The sequence below is a fragment of the Bubalus kerabau genome, chromosome 2 (genome assembly GCF_029407905.1).
Source record: "Bubalus kerabau isolate K-KA32 ecotype Philippines breed swamp buffalo chromosome 2, PCC_UOA_SB_1v2, whole genome shotgun sequence".
Taxonomy (NCBI): domain Eukaryota; kingdom Metazoa; phylum Chordata; class Mammalia; order Artiodactyla; family Bovidae; genus Bubalus; species Bubalus kerabau.
In genome coordinates, this window is record NC_073625.1 from 165,507,165 (window position 1) to 165,524,572 (window position 17,408).

At 40.4% G+C, this 17,408-nt stretch overlaps 1 long non-coding RNA gene across 2 annotated transcripts in view; it reads left to right on the plus strand.

Annotated features, from left to right (window-relative positions):
* Positions 1 to 17,408, plus strand: part of LOC129644059 (uncharacterized) — a 202,455-nt gene that overhangs the window by 19,926 nt on the left and 165,121 nt on the right. For both annotated transcript variants that reach the window (XR_008710718.1, XR_008710717.1), the window contains exon 2: positions 14,412 to 14,519. This is a non-coding gene — a long non-coding RNA (uncharacterized LOC129644059). The remainder of the gene's footprint in view (positions 1 to 14,411; positions 14,520 to 17,408) is intronic.

A 17,408-nucleotide genomic window follows, 5' to 3' on the forward strand; every position in this document is an offset into this window, starting at 1 on the left:
GTATCAATGTGAATATATACAGAAAACATAATGTTAAGTGAAAAAATAAGTTGCAGATTCACAGCATAAGCTAGTGTTTATGTAAATTTTTAAAAACACCCCACATTATTATTTTCACTTTGGGACAAATGCACATGTAGTGAAAGTATAAAAATATAGAGAGAAACGATATTCAGAGCAGAGGAATAAGGAAGGATGAAAGATTTGGGAAGATTACAAAGGGACTTTCAAATATGACTCTAATGTTCTTTTACTTAAATCTGCTGAAGGTGGGATAGAGTGTGAGACGGGAGAACTGTCTTTGTTGAAAACATTGCTGTAGTAGAATGGCTGCTCCATTTTTTTTGTTGGCAGAGTCTTTGCATTTTGGAGCCAGGGCAGACAGTGCGGAGGAGCAAAGCATCTTTCTACCTTCTTTTCAGCCATCGGGTTTTCTACCGTCCACTGCCAACACATTCATGGGTCACCGATTCTATTTCTCCGTCCAATTCTAAGCGCTTTGCAAATAGTGGCCATTTCTCTCAGATTTCAGCAGTTAATTGTCAGTTTTAGTTTTTGCTGCTATGAGTTTCCATTATCTTCTGGGGGCCTCTTAAAGTATTTATCTGTTTTAGTCTGAGTAGGCTAGACTGATGATTCTGTAGTACTTAACACCCAAATCCTTACTGGCTCAATTCAGTGAAGGTTTTTCTAGCTTCTGCAGTGGCAATGTAGACATTCTTGGTAAGGAGGCTTTCTGGGGTAGCTCTTCTCCAATAAGTGTATACTAATTTACCTAGACTAGCTACTCTAGTTCTCTCACCTTTCCAGATAAACTTTAGAATAAACTTGTCTAGGACTTTGATAGAAATTTCATTCAACCTGTATATCAATTTGGGGAGAAGGCTGAATCTTCCAATCCAAGAACTTGGTATAACTCTTATTTAGATCTTATTTATTTCATTAGTTTTATAGTTTTCAGCATACAAGTCCAGTACATATTTTGTTAGATTTACACTTAATTTATTTTATGCAACTTTAATGATATATTTTAAATTTAAGTGTCCACATATATTCATGGTGTAAGTATATAGAAATACAATTGATATTTCTGTGTTTATCTTATATTTTGTAAACTTAACTGAATTTGCTTATTTATAGGAGATTTTGAAATTCCTTGGGATCCTCTATATAGACAATCATGTCCTCTGCAATAGAGACACTTTTATATCTTCCTTTCTTATCTGTATGCTTTTATTTCATTTTCTTGCATTATTGCAGGCTAGACCTTCGTGTACTATCTGGAATAAGCGTGGTGAGAACAGATAACCTTTGTTGTTGTTTAGTCACTAAGTTGGGTCTGATTCTTTGAGACTCTGTAGACTGTAGCCTGCAAGGCTCCTCTGTCCATGGGATTTCTCAAGCAATAATACTGGAGCGGGTTGCCATTTCCCACTCCAGGGCATCTTCCTGAGCCAGGGATTGAACCTGTGTCTCTTGCATCTCCTGCATTGGCAGCCGGATTCTTTACCACTGAGCCACCAGGGAGGCCTTACTGGCTTCATCAGTGAATTGGGAAGTATCTGCTCCTCTGCTAGTCTATGCCTTTTTTTGGAAGAGACTTTTAGAATTGGTATTAAATTCGGTTAATTTTTTCAGTCAGCTTTTCCCATTGTTTAGATTGGGTAATTTTTACTTACTCTATTCTATTGTTTACTTGTCTATCTATTCTGCTATTGATCCTATCTACTGAGGTTTTTATTTAGTCAAACTTTTTTTTTTTTTTGAATTCTAAAATTTCCACTGGTTCTTCTTTTTAATCTTCTGCTTCTTTGATGATATTTTCTGTTTTTTTTTTTTTTTTTTTTTTTGCTGAGATTTTCTATTTTTCATCTGTTTCAAGTGTGCTCCTAATCACTCACTGAAACATTAAAAAAAAATCATGGTTGCTTTACTCTTTTTTATCAGATAATACATTTCTTTTGTCTCTGTCTTTTCAACTATTGTCTTTTTTCATTTAGTTCTACATCTCAGTTTTTGATATGCTGAGTAACTTTCAAATGAAACCTGGACATTTGGGGTATTATGAGATTCTGGCTCTTGTTTAAATCTTCTGTTTTATTTGGCTTCCCCTGACACCTCTTTGACGGGGTAAAGGAGGGCACTGTCTCATTACTGCCAGGTAGATGCAGAAGTCCAGGTTCCTCACCTCACCTTTGTTGATACCCAGGGCTGGGGTTCTGCCGAAACTGGGAATTCTGGCTTTTTCCTAGGCCCCCACTGATACTTCCCAGGCAGAGAGGAGCATGAGTGCCTCACTACTGCTCCTCATGTGGCCTCCACTGACTCCGTGGTGGCAGGAGTGGCCTCCTCACTGCTGGGTAGCGGATAAAGTCCTAAATCTCTCCAAGGCTTGACCCACCACTGTGGGGAGAGGAAGGAACCTTCTGTGAGCACCTGGCTCCAGGGGAAATCCTGGTTCCCATGTTGTCTCCCACTGAACCCACTGGGAGACCTCATTACCTCATGTGGAGATGAAAGTTTTAGATCCCTACTGCACTGTCTTTGACACCATATTTGTGGGTATTTTAGAGTTCTTTGTTATAGCCTGATGGGGGTGGGTGGGGTTGGGTGTGGGGTGTGGGAGCATGGGGGATAAAAGCCTAGACTCCCCTCTCAGTCTTTGCTGGCATGGGTCAGGCCTCAGTTTTTATGTAGTGTTTTGCTGAAATAGAGTGTTAATTGCCTAAAAGTTTTCTGTCTCCCTGATGGCTCAGATGGTAAAGAATCAGCCTGCAATGCAGGAGACCTGGGTTTGAAGCCTGCATTGGGAACATCCACTGGAGAAGAGAAAGGTGACCCACTCCAGCATTCTTGCCTGGAAAATTCCATGGACAGAGGAGACTGGAGGGCAAAGAGTAGGACATGACTGAGTGATTAAAAATTTTCTGTCTTGTTAAGCTGCCTCTTTCCTGGTTCCTTCATTAGGGAGAGTAGGCTATTGTTGGGGCTTTTTTACTCTGTGTCTATTGGTATTTCTATATTGTTGGTTTCCGCAGCTTGAAGTCTGGTACACATAAAGCAAAAAAGAAAACCTAGGGAACTCATCAGCATATCCTTCCTTGTGTCTCAACATCTGCATATGATCCGCCTTCTTCTCTCCACACTTTGGGTCTTCTGATGTTTGCATGTATGTCTATATGCATATGTATTTAAAACCGAGGAATAGTTGACATTTGCTTCAGGTGTACAACATAATGATTCCATATTTGGATATACTGTGAAAGGATCACCATAATAAGTCTAATTATTACACATCAACACATAGTCATACAATTTTTTTCTTCTGATTATTTTTAAGATCTACTCTTAAGCAACTTTCAAATATGCAATACAGTATTATTAACTATATTCACTATGCTATACATCACACTGTATAAGTAGACCTCATTGATCTGTACTTGAACCGTTAAGGTGAGACGATCTCTGAGAACCAAGACCAGCTGCTCTGGGACCCAAATATCTTCCCCAAGACGGAAGTTGCTGCACCTGGCGGCGAACCAGTGATGAAATGAGAAGGCTGTGTCTCAGTTCCCAGAGGGAGAAAAAGTGAAAGAGAGCAAACAGGCGCAGGATGTGCTGGTGAATTGCGGTTTCAGTGCTTGAGGTCCCTTGCAGGCTTAACTTAAATATGGCTTCTGTGAATCCCCAGTGCTTCCATACAATCAAGGGCAACAAGGCACACAAGTGGTCCATGGCGTGAGTGGGGTACTACTCTCTGTGGAAGAAGTTGGAGCGCTCAGACTCTTCTGAGCAGATGTGGGAGGAGGCAGAGGAAGTACTGCCCTGCAGGAATCGCAGCCACAAACCAGGACCATGCCACCCTGCCCTGCCCTGTGACGGGCAACCAGGGAGAGGAGCAGGATCCCTAGGCATGCATGCGTGGAGCAAGGAAGGCACGGCTGCGTGTGGTCTTGGTGAGCCTGGGAAAGCTCTGAGGGCCTGGTTTCTTTCCGGGTCAGTTCCAGCTGCCAGGTGTGCCTGGTTGTGTCTCTGCCCCAGGGGACCCCAGCCCTGATCGACCTGGCTGTCTACCTATTCCAGCTGCAGCCGCACCCAAGCCCAGCACCAGCCAGAGACCAGCCATGGATTGGCCCTGCCCAGGGCCATCTGGTAGAGCTGCCTCTAATCTCCAAACACGTAGAGGTGAACCGAGAGCTGGAGGGGACCACGCCCCACACAGGTGGCCTTGGCCATCACTGAGTTTGGAGTCAGCATTGAAGACGTGAATCCCTTCCTGGCTGCCTATCCAGTTTGCCTGGCCCCTGGGCTGTATTCTGGCTCTGTTAGGCTGAAACTGGTAACTTTTTGATCCCTGGCCACTGGCCGGCATGTGTGGCCAAACTACTTGTGACCACCTCTGGGCCTGCCTTTTCCTGACGCTATGCCTTCTCGTGGGCTTCTCTGCTGTAGCATACTTTGTGGAATGGGGTGACAGGTGGCCAGGCCATAGGTCCCCTCCATTCCTGCTCCCCTCCCCTTTTGCCCCCTGGAGGCTCCACTGCCCTGTTCCAGGCTTCTGCCTCCACCGTGGCCCCATCTGCATTTGGATACCCACCCTGTACCTGAAAGCCAGCAGAGGTGAAGGGATGGCCAACTTGTCCACCATACAACAAAATGTGGATGCACTTGCAAACCAGTCTTCATTATTGACTTCCAGACAGCTTGTGTAAGTAGATATGATTGAGCAGTGAAAATTCTATACCAGTCTCTTTGGGGTGAGCAGGTGGACACCATTGGGTGCTGCAGGGGTCATCAATACACCAGACATATTCTGGATGCGGGAGGAGGTGGCTGAAATGGGTGAGGGGTCAAAAGGTAAAAAGCCTCCAGTCATAAATTAAAGGTCGTGGGCATGTAACATACAGCATGATATTAGTCTTGTGTATTATATCCAAGGTTTGTAGTTGTACTTAATAGGAAGATTTGGTAAAAATACATCTAGTCTATCTTCCTGGAAGTGGAAGCTGCTTTTCTTTTTATATAGATTATTTGTATCTCTACTTACTTAGAATTTATTTTACTTATTTTTAACTTTACAGAAAGAGTCTCATGCTGAACTTATTCTTCAGGGACTTTTTTTCATGTTAATATCATACTGTTGGGAGTCATCCAGAAGGCAGCATATCCCAGTGTAGTTTATTAGATCTGCCTGCTGTGTATATATACTGTGTTATTCATCCAGTAGCCTGTGGATGGGTATTTGTGATGTTTCCAGTGTGAGTAATGATGGTGTGAGCAATCTTTTACATGCATCCTGTCTTACATGTGCTAAAGTTTCTCTTGAAATAGATCTAGGAGTGGAATTGTTAGGCTACAGATTATGTAAATCTTAAATTATAGAAAATAATGCTAAATTCTTTTTTATAGTGGTCTCAGAAATTTAATGTTACCACTAATAATGTGTTAGCGATACTACAGATCCTTACTGAGCAGCACCTTGAAAACTTTCTCCAGGCAGTAAGCTGGGGTAATTATGGGGCTCCCTCAAATTTTCCCCTCTCGGGCATTACTCAGTGGCAATTGTTGTCTAATAACCAATATATAAGTTACTGTTCTTTATTTTGGGCTTTTTTTTTGGGTTGTTTTTGGCAAGTGAGTCAGTCTGGTTCCTGACTCCCCATCTTGTTTGAAAGTAGAGTGTTTTAAAATAATTCTAGCCCCTCTTTTTCTGTAGTAATTGTCTTAGCTTGTATTATAAAATCATTTGTGTGTGTTGTCTCTCTACTTAATTTTGCTAAAGCTTAATTTTGTTAGTTTTTCTAAATAGCCATCTTTTTTTTTTTGCCTTGTTAGTCTTCTCTATTTTATCTTTGTTTTCTTTTATCCCTTGTCTTGTGTTTTCTCTAGTTTTTATCCTGTTATTTTTCCAACCTCTTAATTTGGGCAATTAATTTGTTACTTAGGGGGCTTTCATCTTTTCCTTTAATGTTCATATTTGAGGCTATAAATTTCCCTCAGTTTACTTCTCTTACTGTAACACATGAATTTTGCTATATAGTTTAAAAGCTTTTAAATCAATTCCAGATATTTAAAAATTCTCATTATGACCTCTTTATAACCTTGAGTTATTGATCAGGGTTTAAAATAAAGTTTCAAATAAGTGGGGATCAAAAATTTGTATTATTAATGTCTAACCTAGTTGCATACTTATCTTTATAAAATCATTGAGGCTTTCTTTATTGACTATGCCAAAGCCTTTGACTGTGTGGATCACAATAAACTGTGGAAAATTCTGAAAGAGAGGGAATACCAGACCACCTGACCTGCCTCTTCAGAAACCTGTATGCAGGTCAGGAAGCAACAGTTAGAACTGGACATAGAACAACAGACTGGTTCCAAATAGGAAAAGGAGTACGTCAAGGCTGTATATTGTCACCCTGCTGATTTAACTTCTATGCAGAGTACATCATGAGAAACGCTGGGCTGGAAGAAACACAAGCTGGAATCAAGATTGCCAGGAGAAATATCAATAACCTCAGATATGCAGATGACACCACACTTATGGCAGAAAGTGAAGAGGAACTAAAAAGGCCTCTTGATGAAAGTGAAAGAGGAGAGTGAAAAAGTTGGCTTAAAGCTCAACATTCAGAAAATGAAGATCATGGCATCCGGTCCCATCACTTCATGGCAAATAGATGGGGAAACAGTGGAAACAGTGGCTGACTTTATTTTTCTGGGCTCCAAAATCACTGCAGATGGTGACTGCAGCCATGAAATTAAAAGACGCTTACTCCTTGGAAGGAAAGTTAGATAGCATATTGAAAAGCAGAGACATCACTTTGTTAACAAAGGTCCATCTAGTTAAGGCTATGGTTTTTCCATTGGTCATGTATGGATGTGAGAGTTGGACTGTGAAGAAGGCTGAGCGCCGAAGAATTGATGCTTTTGAACTGTGGTGTTGGAGAAGACTCTTGAGAGTCCCTTGGACTGCAAGGAGACACAACCAGTCCATTCTAAAGGAGATCAGTCCTGGGTGTTCATTGGAAGGAATGATGCTGAAGCTGAAACTCCAGTACTTTGGCCACCTCATGTGAAGAGTTGACTCATTGGAAAAGACTCTGATGCTGGGAGGGATTGGGTATAGAAGGAGAAGGGGACAACAGAGGATGAGATGGTTGGATGGCATCACCGATTCAATGGACATGGGTTTGGGTCAACTCTGGGAGTTGGTGATGGACAGGGAGGCCTGGAGCACTGCGGTTCATGGGGTCACAAAGAGTCGGACGCAACTGAGCTACTGAACTGAACTGAATTCATGATAAATTTTATTAATAGTCATATGTACTTGAAAGCAACATTTTTTTAAAATTTTATTTTATTTTTAAACTTTACAATATTGTATTAGTTTTGCCAAATATCGAAATGAATCCGCCGCAAGTATACATGTCTTCCCCATCCTGAACCCTTTTCCCTCCTCCCTCCCCATACCATCCCTCTGGGTCGTCCCAGTGCACCAGCCCCAAGCATCCAGTATCCTGCATCGAACCTGGACTGGCAACTCATTTCATACATGATATTATACATGTTTCAATGCCATTCTTCCAAATCTTCCCACCCCAAACACCGATACAGTATACTGTATCGCATATATATGGAATTTAGAAAGATGGTAACAATAACCCTGTGTACAAGACAGCAAAAGAGACACTGATGTATAGAACAGTCTTATGGAAAACAACATTTTGATTCTATTTTGTGGATGCAGAATTCACTGTATGTTCATTAAGATTTTTAGTTCTGTCCTTCAGATCTTGTATATCCTTGCTGATTTTTTTTTTGGTCTATTTGACTTCTCAAAAGTTGAGAGAGGTATGCTGAAATCTCTTACTATGATGGTAGATTTATTACTCTATCCCTGCAGTTCCAATAAAATTAACTTTATATGCTTTAAGGCAATTTTATTAGTAACTGTGTATTTAGAATTACTTCATCTTTTTGGAAAATTGAATTAAGTAGTGAATTGAATTATCTGTCCCTAGTAATATACTTTATTTATTTTATCTGTTATTAATATAGTTCCAACAACTTTGTTTAGTTGTATTTGCTTTATATTTCATTTTCTATCGTTTTACTTTTACCCTTTGTGTTTTCCTATGGTTTAGGTATATCTTTTATAAATAGCCTATTTTAAATTTTATAAAATCCAAATTGTGATTTTTATCTATTAAAGTTTTAATTGGTATTTATTTATGCTAATTACCAATATACTCGGACCAATTTTAAATATCTCGGCTTATTATTTCTGTTTTCTCTTTCATTTCTATTTCTTTTCACCTGTTTCATTTCTCTCCCATCTTTAAACTGATAGCTCTATCTACTCAAAATGCTGATCCAGGAATTGTTTGTTACTGATCTAGCAAGGTAAGGACCTCATATCTGAATGTAAATTAAAGCACTGTTCCCTTCATTGAGAAAGTATGTGAAAATCATGTGCTCTGAACAGAGCAGTGTGGTTGGTGACATGGTTCGTGTATAGTCTGATGCAAAATCTTTCTCTTGTTGCTGCTGCTTCAGTCGTGTCCGACTCTGTGCGACCCCATGGACTGCAGCCCACCAGGCTCCTCCGTCCATGGGATTTTCCATGCATGGGTACTGGAGTGGGTTGCCATTGCCTTCTTCGTTTCTCTTGTTAAGAACTGCTGAACAGTTCACAGACCAGCTTGGTGGACTACGTTTTGAGAAAGAACATTTAGTGTGTATTCACATCCTTTGTGAGAGCCCAACCTTCAACATCCTGATAGTATCTAAGCTTTTAAATATGGGTTGTTATGAATATGTTTCTTTTTTACCTTGAAAATAAAATTCTTTCTTGCCCTCTCCTTAAAATAGCAACCAACTTTAAGGTCATAGCCGATATTGGGTATCTTTTATTCATACATCACAGCATCTCTTGTATTTGTTTGCTCTCTTTTTTGAGAGAACAGACATAGCGTGTTTATCAAGCCTTTACATTTGACTTATGTTGGGCTGGATACGAAATGCAAATTTCTAAGTTATTTTCCTTCAATATTTTGTAAATTTTACTCCTATAGTCTTCTTGCAGTCAATGTTGCTTTTCTTGAAGAATACCTGCTGGCTCAGATGGTAAAGAATCTGCCTGCAGTATAAGAGACCTGGATCGATCCTTGGGTCAGGAAGATACCCTGGAGAAAGAAATGGCAACCCACTCCAGTATTCTTGCCTGTAGACGCCCCATGGACAGAGGAGCTTGGCAGGCTACAGTCCATGGGGTCACAAAGAGCTAGACACGGACTGAGCGACTAACACATACATTTTGTTGTTGTTGTTGTTGTTGTTATTAGCTTTTAGAATTTTCTCTTATTCTTAAATTTTAGTATCATGTGTAAATTTTTCTTTCGCCTCTTTGGCACTCTGTAGGGGTTTTCAATCTTAGTCTTGTTATCTTTTAAAAAATCTGGGATATTTATCTACATTATTTCCTCAAATATTTACCCCTCTTTAAAAATTTTCTTTTCTTTTTTTTTTTTCAGTGTTACAGCTCCATTTTATTTAGAAGATAGCAGGAGAATCCAAGACTTGAAGAGAAGAGAGTGGAGGAGTGCGTGGTGGTGGGGTGGGGAGAGAGCGCACACACAGGAGAGAGAGAGCCAGAGAGAGAGAGAGAGAGAGAGAGAGCGCGAGAGCGAGAGAGTGCGCGCACGCACAAGGGAGAGAGAGTCCAAGAGAAAGCGCTTTGGCTCCTTTTATATGTTTTTTCCTCCACCTGGGCCTGCCCTATGCAAATTGGGCTTAGCCAGGAGTGCTGTTTGTTCTGCCTGAAGTTTTCACTCTGGTCCTCAGACCTTCCTTTGACCTTCCTTGTCTTTTAGCCACCGCCATTTTGGACTCCTTTTCCCTATTCTACCTACCTAACATTCCCCCCTTAAGAGACGGGAGGCCCAATTCTTTGGGAATAGGGGCGTCGAGGTCTTTCTGGCTACTTCCTGCTGAACTGGGACAGCGATGGGTATTGGGTCCTCCCCCTCTTGCTAGTCTCAATCCTCAGAGTCCTTATAGCGGTGTCCAAGGTTGTGTGATATTTTCCGTGGTCAGCTGTAGTTCTATATCTTTGTTGAACTGGCACTGCATGTTGTAGCTGGTTGACCTGGGCAGAGACAAAACAGGTTAGACAATTGACAGTACATTGAATAATCATAAGCATCATCAATATAGCATAACAAGGACTAGTAGGGACATTAGTCATTTTTAAATTCACTTCGCCAGGATAGCTCAAGTCCCTCCTTGTTCAGGGATCAGAAGATCTATCTCCTGTCTGTCTTGGAGTACAGTCTCTGTCAAGCTCTGTTGGCTCCTTAGAGTTATCCTGAGAAATCTTATCCCCAGAAGCCAGATTTTGGGGGTGTTCATTAGAATGGCACTCATTGGTAGTCCTGAATAGGTATCTGAGATCTCCCAGGGGCTCACAGGTGTATTGAGTGTCCTCTTCTGTTTTCTTCCATGGCTTGTCTCGTGAGTAGTGAATCCAGGAGTCATGTCCTGGTACCTTGACTGCTGTGGGGGTAGAAAGTATTACAGGGTAGGGGCCCTTCCATGTGGGCTGGAGTTGAGCCTTTGGGGACCCATCTTTCCAGACTTTAATTAGGACTTGAGTCCCTGGAGCATATAGTGATGACTCCTTAGAATCTTTTGGGTCCTGGTTCATACCCCACAAGCGTATATCCTGTTGGAATTGCCCAATGGCCATGGTATAAGACTGCAGGGTCTGAACCTCTGGATCTAGGAAGAGGTCATTGACATAAACAAAAGGTCTCCCATATAGCATCTCATAAGGACTAAGACCAACCTGTTCCTTAGGGGCAATGCGGGTGCAGAGGAGAGCTATTGGTAAAGCTGCCTTACATCCCAGGGAGGTCTCCTGGGTTATCTTTTTTATCGCTGATTTTAAGAAGTGATTGGCTCTTTCTACTTTTCCTGAAGATTGAGGCCTCCAGGCACAATGGAGATAATAAGTAATGCCCAATGCTTTCGAGACTCCTTGGGTGACCTTAGAAGTAAATGATGTCCCATTGTCACTTTGTAATGACCTGGGCAGACCAAATCTTGGAATGCTTTCATGGAGCAGTTTTTTAACTACCTCCTCAGCTTTCTCGGTCTGGGTGGGAAAGCTTTCAATCCATCCTGTGAATGTATCTGTCATAACTAATAGGTATTTATACCCTTGAGAAACTGGCATCTGGGTGAAGTCCATCTGCCAGTCCTCTCCTGGGTAGGCCCCACGTCGTTGGACGGGCTGGGCTAGCTGGGGTCTTCGAGCTCCTTGGGGGTTGTTTAATTGGCAAGTGGGACAAGAGGAGACCACCTGTCTTATAGTTGTTTGGAGGCCTGTTCCTCGGAAGGACCTTTCTAGTAATCTTTGGAGGGCCTTTTCTCCTAAATGAGTAGTGGCATGTAAGGAGTTAACCAACTTCCATTGGAGGTTTCCAGGCAGAAAAAGGAGTCCCTCCTTTTGGAACCACCCCATATGATCTTCTTGGAAGCCCTCGCTCTTAGCTTTAAGAGTCTCACCTTCAGTATATGAAGGAGTTTCTGGCAAATTAGTCTGTGGAACTAAGGTGGCAATCCCTATTAGGTCATGGTTCTGTAATGCTGCTCTCCTAGCTGCCTGATCAGCTGCTTGGTTCCCTCGTGCCACTTCCGTGTTCCCTTTTTGGTGTCCTTTACAGTGGGAGACTGAGACCTCAATAGGCAGATGGACCGCCTCCAAGAGTCGAAGAATCTGATCACCATATTTGATTGGGGACCCTCGGGTGGTCAAGTGGCCCCTTTCTTTCCAAACAGCCGCATGTACATGTAGCACCAGAAAGGCATACTTGGAGTCAGTGTAAATGGCTATTCTTTTTCCTTTTCCCAGCTCTAAAGCTTGAGTCAGGGCTATGAGCTCAGCTAATTGGGCTGAAGTACCTGGTGGCAGAGGCTTAGCTTCTATGGTCTCAAAATTGGAGACTACTGCATACCCAGCTCTTCTTTTTCCATCCAAGACAAATCTGCTTCCATCAGTGTACCAGATTTCCTCAGGATTGGTCAGAGGATCTTCTGACAATCCCTCTCGGAGTTTTGTCCAGTGGTCCAAGGTTTCTTTCTGTGATTTATATTATTTGGATTTTAGCACTTCTATGTCTATTTTTTATACCTATAGACTTCTTTTTATTTCTAATTTCTCTGCATTTTCTTTCTTTTCTCAGCATAGTCCTTTTAAAAATGTATCTTATCTTTCTGTTCTTTGTTTCTACAGTAATCTTATCTTTAAAGTATCTGCTTGACTATTTTTATAATGTATTTTTCTTTTACCATATTGATACATTCTTCTTTTTTAAAAATATATTTCATTAGTGTGATTTAAAATTATTAAGTTTAAATCCTTTTGCTTCTGATGGAATCTAGAATACAGATAACTGTACTCCTTAAATATCTTATCTTCTTGGTTAGTGGGCTTGTATTTCCTGGAGGTATGTTTCACTTTATCAAGCCATGCATGTATGGGAAGGCCAGACCCCTGTCTACCACTGCAACCAGCTCAGGGTGTTAAAGTAGGGTATATGCATGAGTCCTAGTGTGGAGAGGTCCAGGCAGTGAAAAACTGAGTCTGTCACTCCTCACTCTAAAAAAAGAAAGCAGGGTTTTGCTCTTTGCCTCTGTTTTAGTGGGGATCTTTCTTAAATGTAACAACTTCTAAAAGTCATTACCTTATTCTTTTTTTTTTTTTTTGCACCATGTCACAGCGGCTTCTACCTTTGATTTTGCCTAGATGGGGAGGAACACTTGGACCAAGTCTGAGTTGCTGTAGAAGTAGGGTAGGCATTCCCTGTCCCAAGAGTACATTTTTCTACATTATACTGGGCTGCTCCTTGTGCTGGCTGAAGCCACTCCTTCTGTCTTGCAGTAATTCAGAACAGCCTTCTGTCTTTTATTTCAAGGATTTCTTATATCTTTTTTGGTGTCTTTGGTTGATCTTGGGTGTGAGATCCAATAACTACCTGCTCACTTTCCTAGTAGGACCTGGAAATGGATCCACCACCCTTTGCTTTTGTTTTTAGGGGCCAAAATTTTTTTTTTCCCCCAGCACAAAGTAACATATAATTTTGTCTCATGATTTTATTTTTACAAAGTGTGTAGAATATAAACATAGAATATCAAATACTATATCAAAGCTCTTTATTTGTGTTCCATCCCCCATCTTTAACCATATACAATAACATTTTTTTATCCTGCAAGCTTTTAATATTATTAAATTGAGTGTACTTCTTTTGCTTTGTTCTTTTTATTTTAATGGCTCTAGTGTTTATTCTTAATATGGTACATAATATTCTAAAAATTATATACTAAAATTTATTAAAGCTGTGTTATGATTAGATTATTTTTTGAGTGTATTTAGGTTATTTTTACTTCTTACTACTAGAGATAAGTATAACATCTTTAAAAATATATCTTTTTCTTTTGATTTATTGGTTTAGATTTATTTTTAGAATGAGATTACAAGGTCCATGGATGTGAAAGCTTTATGGCTCTTGATAAATATTGCCAAATTGCCCTTCAAAGAATGATGCTATTCTTTGAATGGTTTTCTATACACTTATTCTGATGTATACTTAATTGCATATGCACAGACTTGTTGTATATCACTTAAGACAAATCCTCTTCTGTCTTTTTTACACTATTCTGATTACATTTTTAAGGATACATTAAATTAAAATGGTGATAGACCATCTTCTCTCTTTTTTTTAAACCACTATTACTTCCAAATAGCCCTGTAAAATCCTCTTAATTCTAATTCTAATTTAAGTAATTAGGAATATAAATATAAATTAAGGCAATGGGTGATGTTTACTCCCTCAGATTCTACCAATATAGAGAGCACATATTACTCTTATAGTTTGAAGTCTTAGATCTCCCAGAAATGTAGAAAATATATTTTGCAGTCAGTGTTACTTCCAGAAGTTGTCTGAAATTATGACTCTCCCCCTCTGTTTAGAACCATATAAGTCCTGGGGTTTTGTGTCATGTAAGAAACGGCTGGGAATTGAAAAGAACAGCTGTTAGGCTTCTTTCCAACTCTGAAGCCTGGTACTCAAACTAGATTTAATTTGATCTAGAAAAATGCAAAAAGGTACCATTTTTACACGGTGAAGGCCTGCTACTCACACCTGCTATTTTCTTTAAACAGAGACTTTGAATATCTTGCTTACATTTTTATTGTTCAGTATAATTTATAGGATTCCTGAAATAATTATGGTTACTATGTGGTAAGCACTAATTTAGATTCTCTGTGTTAACCCCTGCATTACTTTTTGCTGCATAACAATGTCAAAGATTTGGGGATTTACAATAATAAACATTCCTTTTCTCCCTAGGTTTTCTGTTGCTTAGGTTGGTTCAAGTCTGTGGATTGGGATCTCGTCTGCTTCACCAGTACCAGTGGCTGTCTGGGGCATGCTATTCTCATTGCAGACCACAGAAATGTAAGTCAGCAGGCCAAACCACACAGACTTACTTAAAACTTCTGCTTGCATCACATTTGCTCACATTCTGTTGTCCTATACAAATCACTTGGCCAAGCCCAACTGTAGTGGGCTGGGATATATACTCTGCCTGCAGTGGGAGGCAGTGAAAAGTCACATGGCAAAGAGTGAGGATGTGTAACTTTATTAGGAAGTGAGTGAAGAATTGAGAGTAATGATCTTGTATATCATGAGCCTCAAAGCAGCTGTGTAGATTGTCTATTGTTAACTCACCTTCATCCCTGGCCCTTATATTAAAGGTACCGATTGCATTGCATTTCGAGGGAGAAGCTTCTCATATTAATTGGCTTTGGCTGCCATAACAAAATACCATAGACTGGCCATCTTAAACAACAGACATTTATTTCTCACAGTTCTTGAGGCTGGGAACCTGAGATCAGGGTGCCAGCATGGTTGAGTTCTGGTAAGAGCTCTCTGCTTGGCTTGCTGCCTTTTCACAGTGACCTTATGTGGTGGGTAGAGAGAGGGAGCAAGCTTTCTGGTGTCTTCTTATAGGAACACCAATTCCATTATGGGGGGCCCACCCTAATGACCTTGTTTATTAAATCTAATTATTTCCTAAAGGGACTGTCTCTAGATATCATCACATTTGGGGGGTAGGCTGTCAACATGTGAATTGTGGGGGGACACATTTCAGACCATAGTACCCAAGAGCAATATTTTCTGAAACCCCTAGCCTACTGGGTCAGATTCTGTTAATGAGAAACACTTAATTGGGATATGCAATGTTGAAAATTAGAGGACATTGTCTGTCAGCAGGTGGGCAGGTAAAGGGCAAAGAGCATGAATTTACTTTGAATTCCGGCTACTTTTCCCAATCACTTGCTTTGGTGCTGGGGGCAGCTGAGATGGGCCATCAGCAGAGGTTTTTCCATGATGCTAAGTCTTCTCACTTCTGAAAGCAGCGGTGGTTTCCCTGATTTTGTAAGCACTTATTATATTTTACTGACGTTAAGATGCCATCCATGGTGTCACTAAGAAAGAAAAAAGCTACCATTAAAAAGCTAAAATTTTTTAATTCTGAGGATTTTTATTCTACACTTTGGAAAAAAGATTATTAGACTTATTTGGACAGCTCTCAAAAACATGTGTGCTAAAAAACATATATCGCAGTTGTACATACATAAAGATGCAAATATGAGCACTGTCAATTTGCTGTTATTCCTGAAATAACCTCATATTCAGAATTTTGCTCTTGTGAATCATTTTTATCCATTTAGAGGCCCCAGTATCTGTGTTTTTCCACCCATCAGCATTGGTGACAGATCATTTCTTAAAAGAGTGCTCCGTCATTATCTCCTGTCTTTTTCCTTCCAAGCTGCTAACAACTGCTCTGCCATTCTGGTTGGAGTTAATCTGGATTTTATGTCAACTCATCTTCTATTATATCCTCAAAGAGTACTTGAATGGTCTGTGAGGATTTAGGCCACTGGGAGTAACTGAGATTCTGTCCTTCTCAATGAGCTTATTCTTTACCCATCTTAATACACATTTCTGCAATGTCTCAAGAACTAACCTAATTGATGGGTTGGGTAGATTTTCTGGATAAATCTGTTTGGAGGACTTTGAGCTAGCTCAGTGGCAAACCATTCATGTTTCTTGAGCACATACCATAACATTTTGGGGGTAGAGCTTATTTTTGTCATTATCATTTTGCAGTTTGCAATTAAATATGAAACCAATGGAATGTACAACAACAAGAGTGAACCTTAATGTAAATAAGGACTTTGAGTGGCAGAGATGTATCTGTGTTGGTTCACTAGTGGTCATGAATGTAACCCTGGTGCAGGGTATTGATGAGGGAGGCTCTGCATGTGTTGGGGCAGGAGTTATATAGGAATGTTCTGTGTTTTCTGCACAATTTTGGTGTGAATCTAAATTTGCTCTAAAGAATAAAGTCTATGAAAAGTTAAGTATAACAACAGCTTTGCCTTCCCATGACAAATACAGTTATTGGCAACTATGCATAGCTTTATAGGTTTAGGTTCCTTTTTTTGTTTTAAACTTTTTATTTTGTTTTGGTGTACAGCTGATTAATAATGTTGTGATAGTTTCAGGTGAACAGCAAAGGGACTCAGCCATACATATACATGTATCCATTCTCCTCCAACCTTATCGATAGGGAGTTTGGGATGGACATGTACACTGTTATATTTAAAATGGATAACCGACAAGGACCTACTGTAAAGCACTCGGAACTCTGCTCAGTGTTATGTGGAGCCTGCATGGTAGGCTGCTTAACCTCTTTAGCACCTTTATCAGTGATAGTGTCATCACTGGGGTTTCTTTAGCATTTTCTGTTTGACTAATAAACAACTAGTTTTATTAATTTCCTCAGTTGAATCACATGTTGCTAGAAATTAAGCAACTTCTGTTCCCAATCGGCAAAGTTTCTGACAAATTGATCCTTAGGGCCTTAAGGGTAATCCTGGGTGGTGCATGGATTATTTGCATGAGCTCTTTCATCTCTTCTGGATGATTTGGCCATTTCTCCTGCCTTTATTTCCCTTTTAGTTTGGGTTCCCCTAAAAGCAGAGCCTGAGACAAGGACATGGGTGCATAGAGAACATATTTAGAAAGTGGTCTCTGAAGGCAGGTGGTCTAGGGGCATTAATGTCACCCCTGGGGATATTTACTGTCCCTTGCACCCCAGTTTCCAGGCTTTTCTAGGGAGAAAAGCAGAAGCACCCTTATTGTTTTAAAGAAAGGGAAAGAATGATGATGAAGACAGAGCGATAGCTGCTGGGAGGTGCTCTGCTGGTTTTGTTTTTTTTCGTGATACTTGCTAGGCCAAAATGCATAAGGTTGAGACTTAGCATAATCTTGTGA